The sequence below is a fragment of the Podarcis pityusensis genome, assembly GCF_964106645.2.
Source record: "Podarcis pityusensis genome assembly, chromosome: Z".
In the NCBI taxonomy this organism is placed as follows: domain Eukaryota; kingdom Metazoa; phylum Chordata; class Lepidosauria; order Squamata; family Lacertidae; genus Podarcis; species Podarcis pityusensis.
Genome location: NC_138044.1, coordinates 31,644,605 through 31,657,975, shown reverse-complemented (window position 1 = coordinate 31,657,975; position 13,371 = coordinate 31,644,605). Strand labels below are relative to the sequence as shown.

Below are 13,371 nucleotides of genomic sequence, written 5' to 3'. Positions count from 1 at the left end.
CTCATCCCCTCGAGTCAAGTTCACAGCCGATGGCCCAGCCGAGGGAAATGGAGCTTTCACCTGGCCAAGCAATCGAGTGGGTGCCGGGTCATACCCAGAGAGGATTCCTATGTCGGGAAAAGTATCCCAGAGTGGGTCACTCCATTGATGCAGCCCTGCAGACTAGACGGGAGGAGTATGACTACAAGGGACCACCGCGATGACCAAGGCAGGTTCGGGCAGAGGACAACTATCGAGAGCTGGAGCGCCCGCCCCAGGAAAGTCGCCGACCAATGATGTATCGACCGCCTAGCGCAGCCTGGGTTTACTCGCCAGAAAGGTCTTGGGAGCCCCGCGAGCCGGTTCGGTGGTACGAGGAAGAGGAGGGATACGGGAAGCATCCCAGACGCTCTTACGAAGGGCAGGAACCTCAGCGTCCGGATGGACAAGCCCCGAGTTATTGCCCTGCCCCAAGGTACAGCTGTGACCAAGCACCACAAGATGTGGTTCCAAGGCGCATTACTCGTGTGTTTACCCTGAAGGATTTTGACTTACATCTTTTCCCTGCGTATAAACCCTCCATGGATGTCTTGAGCTATCTGAATTTATTCAAACTAACCTGCCAGGAACTGGGGGTCCCCTCAAGACTGTATATGTACATTCTGAAAGTGTTGATTGGTGGGGAGTTGGCGGATCTCATGGGCCATCTTCCTTTGTCCCACGCGCTAGACTATGAACCGTATAAACGCCTTGTTTTGCAAAGATATGGACTGCATGCGGAAAGCTACAGCCACACAACTCAGACCTTATATAAACCATGGATAAAATATAAATATCTCCTGGAACCTACAAGCCCTTGGTGCATTTCACCCATCAAAGCCTTTGCTATTAAGAAGAAAAACATGAAGGGAAATTGGGCAACATATAAAATGTTATTAGAGGGGGAAATTAATAAATTAAGAGGAAAGGACTTTGAAATCCATATATATTTGACAGGATGGCTCCAATACTTCTAACTGAATGAAAGACAAGGAAAATAGGGATTCCTGGAGAAATATCAAAACTAAAGAGAACTTAAACCAAGCCTAAAGGAAAATATCTATCTAAAATGTATAATCTCCTCCACAATTCACACCCGGCCATCAAATAACTTTTGTCTCAGTTAAAACGCTCAGTAATCAGGAACACCAAAACAATAATCACCACATCTAAATACAGCCTTTGGCACACAAAACCATTAAATTCTTCATGCTCCTGCTATTTGCAGAATCTCCTAATCCCAGCAGAGCTAAATCTCTGCTGAGGACTTGCTGCCTCAGTTTGTCGGAATCACCCGCTGAAGGTACAAGGCAGGGCACACTGAACAGACCTTTGATTTTTTTGAATTTATTTTTTTTTTGGTTTTTAAATAAAAAGAAATTGATTACGTTTCTAGGTATTTGGACTATTTTCCTGCCCAACCCTGCTGTAGATCACCTAATGAAATCTTTCAGCCTAATATCTAATGACATTCCCAAACACAAGAAAAATCTATTCCATTACACAACAGCAGCTGCCAGAATATCCCATCACTATTAGAATGGCAAAACAAACTCGGCAAGTTTGTAGAAACGGCAAAATTGACGGCAATTATTAGACGCCACTCAAATCAGGGAATAACTAGAAAGTGGGATGGAGTGAAGGAAAACATGAAAAAATATTGTCCCGGAATTGAAATATTAATAGAGAATGTGTAAAACTTGAAGGTAAGCAAGAAAATAATAGAAGCAATTGAATAATTATTAAATTATAACAACACAACAAGGTGGAAGAAGTAAAATATTGAGATCACACATGGGTGAAGGGGAGTGGGGGGTATATGGGAACCTTTAATATCATTTATAATATGATTTGCCTAGAGCAATTAGATATATTTTAATTTAGGTAATCTCTGTAATAAGCTTGTGTTAGAAAACGAATATGGATTTTGAATTTGATGTTTGTAATATTTTTTTGGTTTGAAATAAAAATTAAAAAAAGAAAAAGAAACCATTTGCATCCACTGGAAGCAGCCAGCAAGTGATCCACAAGAGCTAGATTCTGGACTTGAAGAATCCCATCCCATTTTCATTCTGGCCAAAATTATGCCAATAACCTTAAACTAAATTTGGCATCAATTGTGTCTTTATTTGGGGAGGTCTTGGGGGTCTTAACACGCAAGGCACCAAAGTCAGCTGTGGAAATCTTGCAACACGTCATAGATTCCATAGGTCCTCTCCAGTTGTACAGAAGATAGAAGAAGAAGAGATAAAAAAGACCTTGACCGGGAAAAGGATCAGATGTATTAACTCTGTGCATCCAGTAATGAAGAGACCACCATCATTCACTTCCAGATAAACTGTAGAACATGGTTCTGGCCAGCCAGTTGCTGATGCCTTGACTGGTCTTCCAGAAACAACTTTCTGCCCTCAATGTTATTCTCTTCCAAAAGCCTGAAAACAAAATTTGCAGGCCAGGGAGGCGGGGCGTTGAAAGCAAGCCCACTTTTTAATAACTATCATATTGCTGTATTAAACAAGAAGAAACTTTGCACAAGAAGATATTTTGTGGGGTTTGTGTGTGAGACTGGGCAGATTATTTTTTATTTTTTTAAAAAGCTCCGAACACTCAGATTCTTCATGCTAATTTACTGGTCAGGAGATTTCTTACTGAAATTGCACACTTCCAACATTGCAACAGCTTGTGACAAATGTGGACTGATCTGTCGTTTGCTCAGAAAAAAGGGCATCAACAAAAAACCACAACTTTGCATATATGCAGCTTGTATGTATATTTTGGATTATAGTTTTTTAACATCATTTTTTGGGGGGGAGGGCACTTTCAAGAACATGAAAACTGAGGTGTCTTAGGGCTGTTTTGCCTCATGGCTTTTGTTGCTGAACCCTAATAGAGAGAACACATGTATCTTTTTTGGCAGGAAGGTTGATTTCTTCATCCATGAATCGTACTTCCTTTGGTGTGTTGTTGTTTTTCTATAAAACTTTTCATACAAGCTTTTTGCATAATAAATCTTAAGCTGGTTTTTCTTTAAAAAACCAAATATATAAATATATATATATATACACACACATATATATATATACACTGCAATTTCTGCTGCAGTTTCTCAACATACATCAGCAGAGTTTATGCTTCAAGAGGAGAGAAGTGAACGGCAGTGCTTCATCAGGCACAGTCCAAAGGGTGTATACATGTGTTCTCTCTATTAGAGTTCAGCAACAAAAACCATGAGGCAAAACAGCCCTAAGAAACCTCAGTTTTCATGTTCTTGAAAGTCCCATTTCAAAATGATGCTAAAAAACTATAATCCAAAATATACATACAAGCTGCATATATGCAAAGTGGTTGGTTTTTTGTGTTGCCCTTTTTTCTGAGCAAACAAAAGATCTGTCCACATTTGTCACAAGCTGTTGCAATGTTGGATTTGAGTAAGAAATCTCCTGACCAGTAAATAAGCATGAAGAATACATCTGATCCTTTCTCCAGTCAAGGTCTTTCCTCCCTCTCTCCAACTGTACAACTGGAGAGGACCTATGGAATCTATGACGTGTTGCAAGATTTCCATGGCTGACTTTGGTGCCTTGCGTGTTAAGACCTCCAAGACCTCCCCAAATGAAGACAGAATTGATGCCAAATTTAGTTTACGGTTCTTGGCATAATTTTGGCCAAAATGAAAAATGAAGATAAATGTGCTTGGAATTCTTCAAGTCTAGACTCTGGCTCTTGTGGATCACTCAATATTGGGGGTACGGAGCACCCTGTCTAGAAATACTGAGGGGGCTCAAGCCCTGAGTGGCCAGGAGGTCTGCTCAGTGTGCCCTGCCTTGTACCTGCAGTCAGTGATTCCGACCAATGGAGGCAACAAGTCCTCAGCAGAGATTTAGCTCTGCTGGGATCAGGAGATTCTGCAAATAGCAGGGGCATGAAGAATTGAATGGTTTTGTGCCATAGGCTGTATTTAGATGTAGTGATCATTGTTTTGGTGTTCCTGATTATTCTGTTAGGGCTTCTGTCCCCCCCCCCCCCCCATGTTTCTTTCACACTACATTACCTGTTGTTCCATGGAACTGTGCTTTTTCCATCTTTTACAAAGGAAATGGGGCTGCTGCAGTTGGAAAGATGCCTTACTTGGTCATATGGCCCAAATGGTTGGAGGCCCATGGTATTAAAGTTTAAGACACACCTGCAAGGAGCACTCTGAATGTTCTGCCATTGGGGGCAATCAAGCTGCAGAATGTTTTAGCTTTCTCTGTGTTAAGGGGTTTTGGAAGCGTTCATGTAGCTGATGTATGTACAGAAACATGAACGCTTAAAAACCCCTCAACAAAAGTGTCCTTTCTACTTTTCTGCACTCAGATTCAATCCCTTGCCAACACCTTACCAGAAGATGCAGCCACACAACTCAGACCTTATATAAACCATGGATAAAATATAAATATCTCCTGGAACCTACAAGCCCTTGGTGCATTTCACCCATCAAAGCCTTTGCCGTTAAGAAGAAAAACATGAAGGGAAATTGGGCAACATATAAAATGTTATTAGGGGCGGAAATTAATAAATTAAGAACTTTGAAATCCATATATATTTGACAGACTGGCTCCAATACTTCCAACTGAATGAAAGACAAGGAAAATAGGGTTTGCTGGAGTAATATCAAAACTAAAGGGAACTCTAATCTAGCCTAAGGGAAAATAATCTATCTAAAATGTATAATCTCCTCCACAATTCACACCCTGCCATCAAATAACTTTTGTCTCACTTAAAACGCTCAACCTTTTCTGAGGATGAACACCTCAGAACACATAGGGACAGAGAAAGCTAAAACATTCTGCAGCTTGATTGCCCCCAATGGCAGAACATTCAGAGTGCTCCTTGCAGGCGTGTCTTCAACTTTAATACCATGGGGCTCCAACCATTTGTGCCATATGACCAAGTAAGGCATCTTTCCAACTGTAGCAGCCCCATTTCCTTTGTAAAACATGGCGAGGAAACTGTTCCATGGCAGAACAGGTAATGTGGTGTGAAAGAAACATTGGGGGGGTGGGACAGAAGCCCTAACAAAATAATCAGGAACACCAAAGCAATAATCACCACATCTAAATACAGCATTTGGCGCAAAACCATTGAATTCTTCATGCCCCTGCTATTTGCAGAATCTCCTGATCCCAGCAGAGCTAAATCTCTGCTGAGGACTTGGAGAAATATCCCGTAGAAATATCAAAATGACTGCGAAAGGCTGTGGAGGGAAGATTCACTGCATGTTATAATGGGGCGGTGAGGGAGGAGGTAAGAGAAGGAAGTGCTGTCCTGTTCTCAGATTGGGGACAGCCTCCCACCTCCTTCTTCCCAACCTGTGGAAGGACCAGACTCAAATTCCTCACCTCTTGACCCCACAGCAAATGTCCAAGCTACAACCCCAGAGTGAAGTGCAAACCTCAACCCCACAAGTCATGTGCCCTTAACTAAGTTTTACAGTCAGAGGGTGCTATCTAAAGAAGTATCTCCCATTTCTAGGAAGGCCACTTCAACTTCATCTAGCGCTCAGTCGCTTTCTTCACTGTCTTCCCAGTGCTCTCAGGCAAGCTCTACGGGCTCGCTGACATCCCTGAGGTCCATACACTATGCTGCCAACCACAGAGCAGAATATGTCCACAAGCTGAACAAGGAGAGGGAATTCCACTACTTTGTCATCTGTTCCAAGTTGAATCACATGGTTTTCATGCTGCCTAGGAGGGGCAATGCGGCAGAAAACGACATAGGCTGCCACCCAGTGAGGTGCAACTTAAAGCCTAGGCAGCGGATCAGCAAGAGCCTCATAAACTTCAGAGACTTTGCACTGTATTCATCGAATGACTGCTTCTGAGAAATGGGATCGTGAGAGTTGGCACACATTACTGCCATACAGGGGGTGCTGCTGGCTTGGTGGTGGTTGTTTTATTAACTTGGCTGCCCAGCCATCTTTGTGATACTGCAAGCCTTTCTCAGGCTTTGCCGTGCCATGGAGAAGAATGGTTTGGAATGCCAACCAATATACACATTATACCTTGCAGCACAAAGGTAGCCATTGCATGGAAACACCTTCACGTTGCTCTTTGTGGCTTACATTTTGTGTGCGTCACTTGTAAGTGCTCCAGCCTTCACACTTGGTCAATTCTGTACTGCCCTTAGAAATGTTGGTTTCTAGTGCTTTGTTGGTCTAAGAAATCATGGGCTAACTTGGTTTTACCAAGGGACAAAAATATTAGCTGTTTAGTTTATTTAAAAAACCCTATAGTGCCTCTCTCTTTTTTGTCCCAATATAGGAACATAGAAAAATATTTTCAGTGTATGACCCTGCAGCTGATGGCCTGATAACAGATGCCTAACAAAAGACAATGACAAAGACAATGTGCAGTGACTTGTAACTTTTCCAGCAGCTATTGCCATATCTTAGGGCTCCTTTTTAATGTGTTTTTAGTGAAATCCCTGAAGTTTGTGGTGTGGATGTGGCTCTTTACCTATGTAGGTGCCTTGTTCAATGGGCTGGCAAGGCTGACCCAACTCTCATTTCTCTATTCACTATTCCCCTTGGTTATGAAAAGCACCGGGTTGAAACTGACCATTCTTGTGAACTAAATTCCACCCCACATCGGAGGGGATCATTTTTTAAAAAAATATTTAGTTTATGGCACAGTGAATGCCATCAACCCAGTGTGATCCAGCAGTAGCTCCTATATGGCCGTCCGCTGTCACTTATATCAGTGACTAGGCACCATGCAAAAAGAAAGGGTTTGCAACTGTGATTGTAGTATTCATCTTTTTAAAATATAAACATTGCAAGTTTTTGCACAGTTTCTGTATGGACATCAGCTATATGTATAAATAAATTATCATCACCATCATCATCATCATCTTTATACCCCACCCATTTGGTTGGCTTTCCGAAGGGATTCTGGGGGGGCTTACAGCATATCTAAAAACATCCAGCATTAAAGATCTCCTGATTCACGGCTCAGGAGATCGAGAGGGAGAAGGAAGAGAAGGCAGGAAGGGTAACCATGTCAGATCACTAACTCCTCGAAATACAAATGTCTTCCGGATAGATTGCCCATAAACTCCACCCTTGGTCTAACACGGTTACCTCTTCCATGCTTAACTTATTTGTTCCTCCTTCCCTTTTTGAGTAAAAATTTTTTTTACCACTTTTCCATACAAAAGTTTAACTTAAATATAACGGTATAAAATACACATTAATATAAGCAACGTCAAAATACCAAATAGAAGTATAATCACAAGGTGCCAAGCCAATTTTAAATGTTGGTCACGGTAGGGCTCTATCCTGAAAATATGTCCCACAAGTGGTACTATGAAAGAGTTACTCCAGAGCTGGAAAAGTAGTATCCTGACAGTACTGGGATACTGGAGCAGGACCTAGCCCCCTGTCACACATCAAAAGTGGGGAAGAAATTCATGACAGAGCAGCAAATACAGGTACTTGATTGGCCAGGGAATTCCCCGGATGTACATCCCATTGAGAATTCGTGGGATATATGCAAAAGTCACCTCTGTGCTGTAGACTGTATGACTATGGAGAAACTCATTCAGGCGCTGATTCAAGTGTGGTACAGGGATCCAAAAATCAACAGTAACTGTTCGAAATGAGTAGACCCCATGCCAAACCGTGTTCAAATGCTGCTTAAAAATAGTGGAGGTCATATCCGTAAATAATGTACATGTCTGTGAGTTTTGTACATCTCTGTGTGAGTTTTGTACAATAAACTATTGTACGAAATTCATTGTTTCAATTATTTTGTACAGCACATTGTTATGTGTTTAGTAAGACATGGACACATACTAGAACTGTTCACATTACTGAACCAGAAACAGGTCAAACCCCCCCTTAATTCAGAGGGCGCACAATGTGAGTTCCTGCACTAAAACAGCAGTGTTTGCTTTGATAATCAGATAAATAAATCAAGTTGACTTTCAGGTAATACTATATAGTATGGCCCCTGGGCCATTGCTTCTACATTTATGATGTTCTACCGATTTCGACCTAGATTGAATATTTTTCTTTCAAATCAGTCTATAATAAATGTTTGGGGGGAATTGAAAGGAAATCCACATCCCGCCCACTTTAGTAGTCCACAGTTGGTTAAAAGACAAAGGCCTAGTTAAAAAGGAATTACTCATTTTGCTAAGCTCTTATATTAACAGTTTCACCACATTTCAGAAACTCAGGAAGAAGGATGGGTGTGTGTGTACTTCCTGACCCTCTGAAGATACCTAGCCTCATGTGCCTAACCCCAGCTGGAAGGCCTTAGGACTTCTCAGCAGAAGCTCCACCCTCCTGGAAGAAGACCCAGAATGCCATCTACCTTGGAGGGCCCCTGCATTCTGGGTGACAAGGAACTTCAACTCCATATTGGGCGATGGGAAGAGCAGCTCCATGATCGACCAGGCCATGGCCGGGTATTGCCCCTCCATCTTCCAGAAGTAGCGCATCAGGTGTCTTGGGCTACATACCTGGGAATACAGTCCTGTGAAAACAAGGCCCTCCACACCAGCTGAGACCGAGGACCAAACAGCTAAACGCCAGACGGCCCAAGAAACCCCAAATAAAAACCTATATGTCAACATATAGGATATTTTCTGCAATCTATCCCCCCGCCCACTCTTTAACCCAAATCTAATTCTAACCCCCTACTCCCCCACCCACCACACTCTAGGACAGCACAACTCCATTGGTTCGATAGACAATATAAGGTGAGAGACACAGGGCAACCCGGACGGGTTAGCAGGGAATCACCCTATACTGTAGATAAGCAAGATAGCTTAAAAGCAATTACATTACATGTAATTATGTCTGTATGGCAAAAAATGGGAAACCTCATCAAAGGAAAATGCATCATTTCATATATAAACACCAGGACTGAGCATGCCTACCTTAACTTATGAGGAATAGGAATTCATAGACAGTCCTATCACCCAAGAGGAAATAAATATAGTCCTCAAAAACCTGAAGCCACACAAAGCTCCAGGTCCAGATGGCTTTACAGAAGAATTCTATAGGAAATTCAAAGAACCCCTGATGCCCTACATGACCCGCCTATTCAATGGTATCATAAAAGGGGGGCCCATCCCCAAAACATGGACCTACTCCAAAATTGTCTCCATCCCAAAACCACTGAAAGACAGCCTCAAAGTACAATCAGACTGCCGTGTCTCATTAATAAACCAAGACGACAATATATTCACATCAAACTTGGCCAACCGCCTAAAAATTTTCCTACACAAGTTAGTAGCCCCAGACCAGACTGGCTTTGTCCCTGGTTGCAATATAACAGGCCCCGTCAGGAAACTACTGAAAGTGATTGAACACAGCACGGCAGCTAAACACCCACTGACAATTATGTCCCTAAACATCCTCAATGCTTTGGATTGCTTAGAGTGGAAATACCTATTAGCAGTACTAACGTGAAATTTGGCCCCAACTTCCTGCAAATCCTCAATCAAATATACTCCCAAGCCTCAGCAATATGGAAGACTAACAACAGGGACTCTAATACCATAGCAATCCAAAAAGGCACAAAACAAGGATTCCCACGGTCTCTCTTCTTATTCATCCTGGCTCTGGAACCTTTAGCAATCTGAATCCGAGCAGCCACAGACATCAAGGGAGTGGAAATAAAAGGCAAAACCCACAAATTAGGACTCCTTGCAGATGACAGCACCAGACCCCATAAACACAGCAACCTCCTTAATCAGAGAACTCAACACATTTGCAATGGTGTTGGGCCTACAGGTAAATTTTGCATAGTCGGAAGCTATGTGCTTCCCACACACAAAAAGACCTCGCTAACGTCACCAAGATAAAACTTTGCCACACCAAGTTCAGATACCATAGGGTACAAAGAACCAGAAACCTCAATAAAGTATACCTTCACAATTGAAACCTCTTGTTGGCAGCAAATTAACAAAGACCTAAAGAGATGGAACAACATCAACTTCACTCTCTCAGACAAAATAGGTAAAGGGTAAAGGGATCCCTGACCATTAGGTCCAGTCATGACCGACTCTGGGGTTGCGGCGCTCATCTCGCTTTACTGGCCGAGGGAGCCGGCGTACAGCTTCCGGGTCATGTGGCCAGCATGATTAAGCCGCTTCTGGCGAACCAGAGCAGCACATGGAAATGCCGTTTACCTTCCTGCCGGAGTGGTACCTATTTATCTACTTGCACTTTGACGTGCTTTCAAACTGCTAGGTTGGCAGGAGCAGGGACCAAGCAATGGGAGCTCACCCCGTCGCGGGGATTCGAACCGCCGACCTTCCGATTGGCAAGTCCTAGGCTCTGTGGTTTAACCCACAGCGCCACCCGCGTCCCCTCAAACAAAATAACCATGATCAAAATGATCACCCTCCCAAAACTAACCTACCTATTCCAAACAAAAAAACAAGAATAAGCCCCAGATACCTGCACCTCCCCTCCACAGAGGGACGATGGGGAATCCCCAACATACATTGCCAGCCAAGTATGCTACATAATCCCATATATACTAGAAGATGAAACAAAACAGTGGGTACACGTGGAGAGAAACACAATTGAAAATACCTGCACCACAGCATACACAATTCCAAACACACTAAGGAAAATTCCCACAATACTTAACAGCTACACACAGACCATGCTTAAAGCATGGAAAGCAGAAATAGGCAAACTATTTTGCCTCATCCCCACTAATTCCTCTGCCACACCACCCTTTATTCCATCACACAGCACAAAACCTCCAAATAAAAACCTGTCAAGCAAAAGGCTTATATCGCCTAACCAACCTCTATAAAAATGGCAAACCCTTGCCAACACAAGAAATACAAGACAAACTAGAAGACGCCCAAATGCCCTGGTTAACACACCACCAATTACATGCCCTCTTAAACAATCCAGTAGTAAAATCAGCAGCAACCAGGCCCCTGACAACCTTCAAAAACCTCCCCCCAAAACCTCCTATGAGATTAACCCCACTCAGTGGACCAGAACGTGGTTTAAACCCTGCTTTAAATCCATATCAAAGAAAAGGAAAGCACTCACTCTGAAATTTACCTACAGGTGGTACCTAACACCAAGGAAATTAGCGCTAATAAGCCCAGGTGATTCACCAAAATGCTGGAGAGAGTGCACCTCCCCAGGCACATACCTCCACATGTGGTGGGAATGCCCCCAAATCCAACTCTTCTGTACAAAAACCATATGAGAAATTTGTAAAATAACTAAGCAAGTATTAGAAATCACCCCAGAACTGGCCCTACTAAACATCTTCCAAGACAACAATGCCCACTCAAATCACGAAGAACTCATAACCCACCTATTCTCAGCAGCCAGAAACATCATAACCTGGTGAGACCTGTCAGGAATAAGTATGGTACCAAATAGTATGGGCAACCGCCTTATTAAAAAAATTAACCAATAAACTGAAACTGACAAGGGGATAAATAGAAGACGGCTTCACCCCGGTATGGCTCCCCTTTATCACATACATAACCCAACAAGACAATGACAAAAATCCACCAAAAGAATACAAATCAATATGGCTAACTTTATCCAAAACACCCACCCACCCCACGAAAACAAAGACCACCACAGCCAACCGCAAATGAACAGCCACACCCTAGGCCAACCCCAACCTCTCTCACCACCAAAGGAAGACAAGCAAACAGCAAAGAACCTGCACAAGCAACGCTGACACAAAACCCCACATATATTACGTAAAATAGAATCACCCCCACCCCACCCCACCCCCACTCATCTTTCCCCTCCTCCACCTCTTTCCCCCTATTCTTCCTAATGTCTCAACAAATGGGGGGGGGGAATGTGTTATCGGGGGGGGGGAGATACGAGACAGAGACATTGCATATACCTTTGTAAATCAAGAAAATCTTTACTAAAAATACATTTAAAAAAAATGAAACTGACCTGTAGAAAATGTAACTTGAAAAAATAAACATTGCACATAGTTTTTTAAACCAAGAAATCGTTAATAAAAAAGACATTTGAAAATATTTACAGTTTTGCCACATTTCAGTAACTCAGGAAGAAGGATGGGCATGTGTGTCCTTCCTGACCCTCTGAAGATACCCAGCCTCATGTGCCCAACCCCAGCTGGAAGGCCGGCCTGCCTTAGGACTTCTCTGCCTGGAAGAAGACCCACAATGCCACCTACCTTGGAAGGCCACTGCATTCGGGGTGGCCAGGAATGTCAACTCCACACCGGCCGATGGGAAGAGCAGCTTCATGATGGAACAGGCCATGGCTTGGGAGTTCCCCTCCATCTTCCAGAAGGACCGCATCCAGAAGCACTGCGTCTTGGGATACATCCCTGCAAATACAGTCCTGTGAGAAGAACGCCAGGAAACGTTTTGCTAGTACAGAGCCTGTCCTCTAAATGGAGAGGCAGAACCTAGGGTGCTCAGAGGCTTGGGGCGCTTTGGCAAAGTAAAAGAGGGATATTGGACAGCTCTACAGAGGAATCTAGATACACATAAAAAACCCACTAATAAAACACATATTTTCAAAATACCAGAGACCTTTTTATTAGGTTTGGTAGGAGAAGAATTACCGAAGGATAAGAAAGTACTGTTTATGTTTGCGATGACAACGGCAAGAATACTACTTGCCCAGGGATGGAAAGAAGAAAGAGCCCCATCGGACGGAGAATGGATAATGAAGATGATGGACTATGCGGAGATGGCAAGACGGACCGGGAAAATCAGGCACCAAGAGTTTAACAAATTTACTAAAGAACGACATACTTCTAAAGAATATAGTAAATAACACTGTCAACATTTTTAAATGTTGGCAGGATTGACATAGCACTTGTAATTTAAAATAACAAAGGATAAAAATGAAGCACAATAATTGGATAAATGCAATTAGATGCAGTTTAAAAAGGAAGATAAATTTTGGAAGCCAAGGGAGGGGTGGAGGGACGTCCGGGGGAACACCATAAAGGTACTGATATAGAGTGTGATGTAATGTAAGCATGTTTGTCTGTGTGTAAAAAATTGTGTTTTTTCTTTTGGAAACGTTGAAAATAAAAAGTTAAAAAAGAAAATACTTTTTTTGAGTGTTTTGAAAAATATCTTGAATTTGCCATGAGCTCACCCTCGCCATCTAGTGTCTAGCTGAAACCTGTGCCAAGGTGGGCAACCAAGAGGATCAAGGGTCTAGAAACCAAGACTTATGAGGAACGGTTGAAACAGCTGGGTATGTCTAGCCTGGAAAAGAGGAGATTTGAAAGAGATATGATAGCCATCTTAAAATATCTGAAGGGCTGCCACATGGAAGATGGAGCGAGCTTGTTTTCTCCTGTTCTGGGG

At 42.7% G+C, this 13,371-nt stretch overlaps 1 protein-coding gene across 6 annotated transcripts in view; it reads right to left on the bottom strand.

Annotated features, from left to right (window-relative positions):
• Window positions 1–13,371, bottom strand: part of LOC308468857 (uncharacterized protein) — a 144,885-nt gene that overhangs the window by 29,562 nt on the left and 101,952 nt on the right. For 2 of the 6 annotated variants that reach the window (XR_013981893.1, XR_013981894.1), the window contains one exon: window positions 8,376–8,523. The exons of 3 other annotated variants lie outside the window; for them this stretch is intronic. The gene's annotated coding sequence lies outside the window, so the exon portion shown is untranslated. Of the gene's footprint in view, window positions 1–8,375; window positions 8,524–13,156; window positions 13,242–13,371 lie in introns of those variants that run through there. One more of the 6 variants, XR_013981895.1, reaches the window with a different exon arrangement.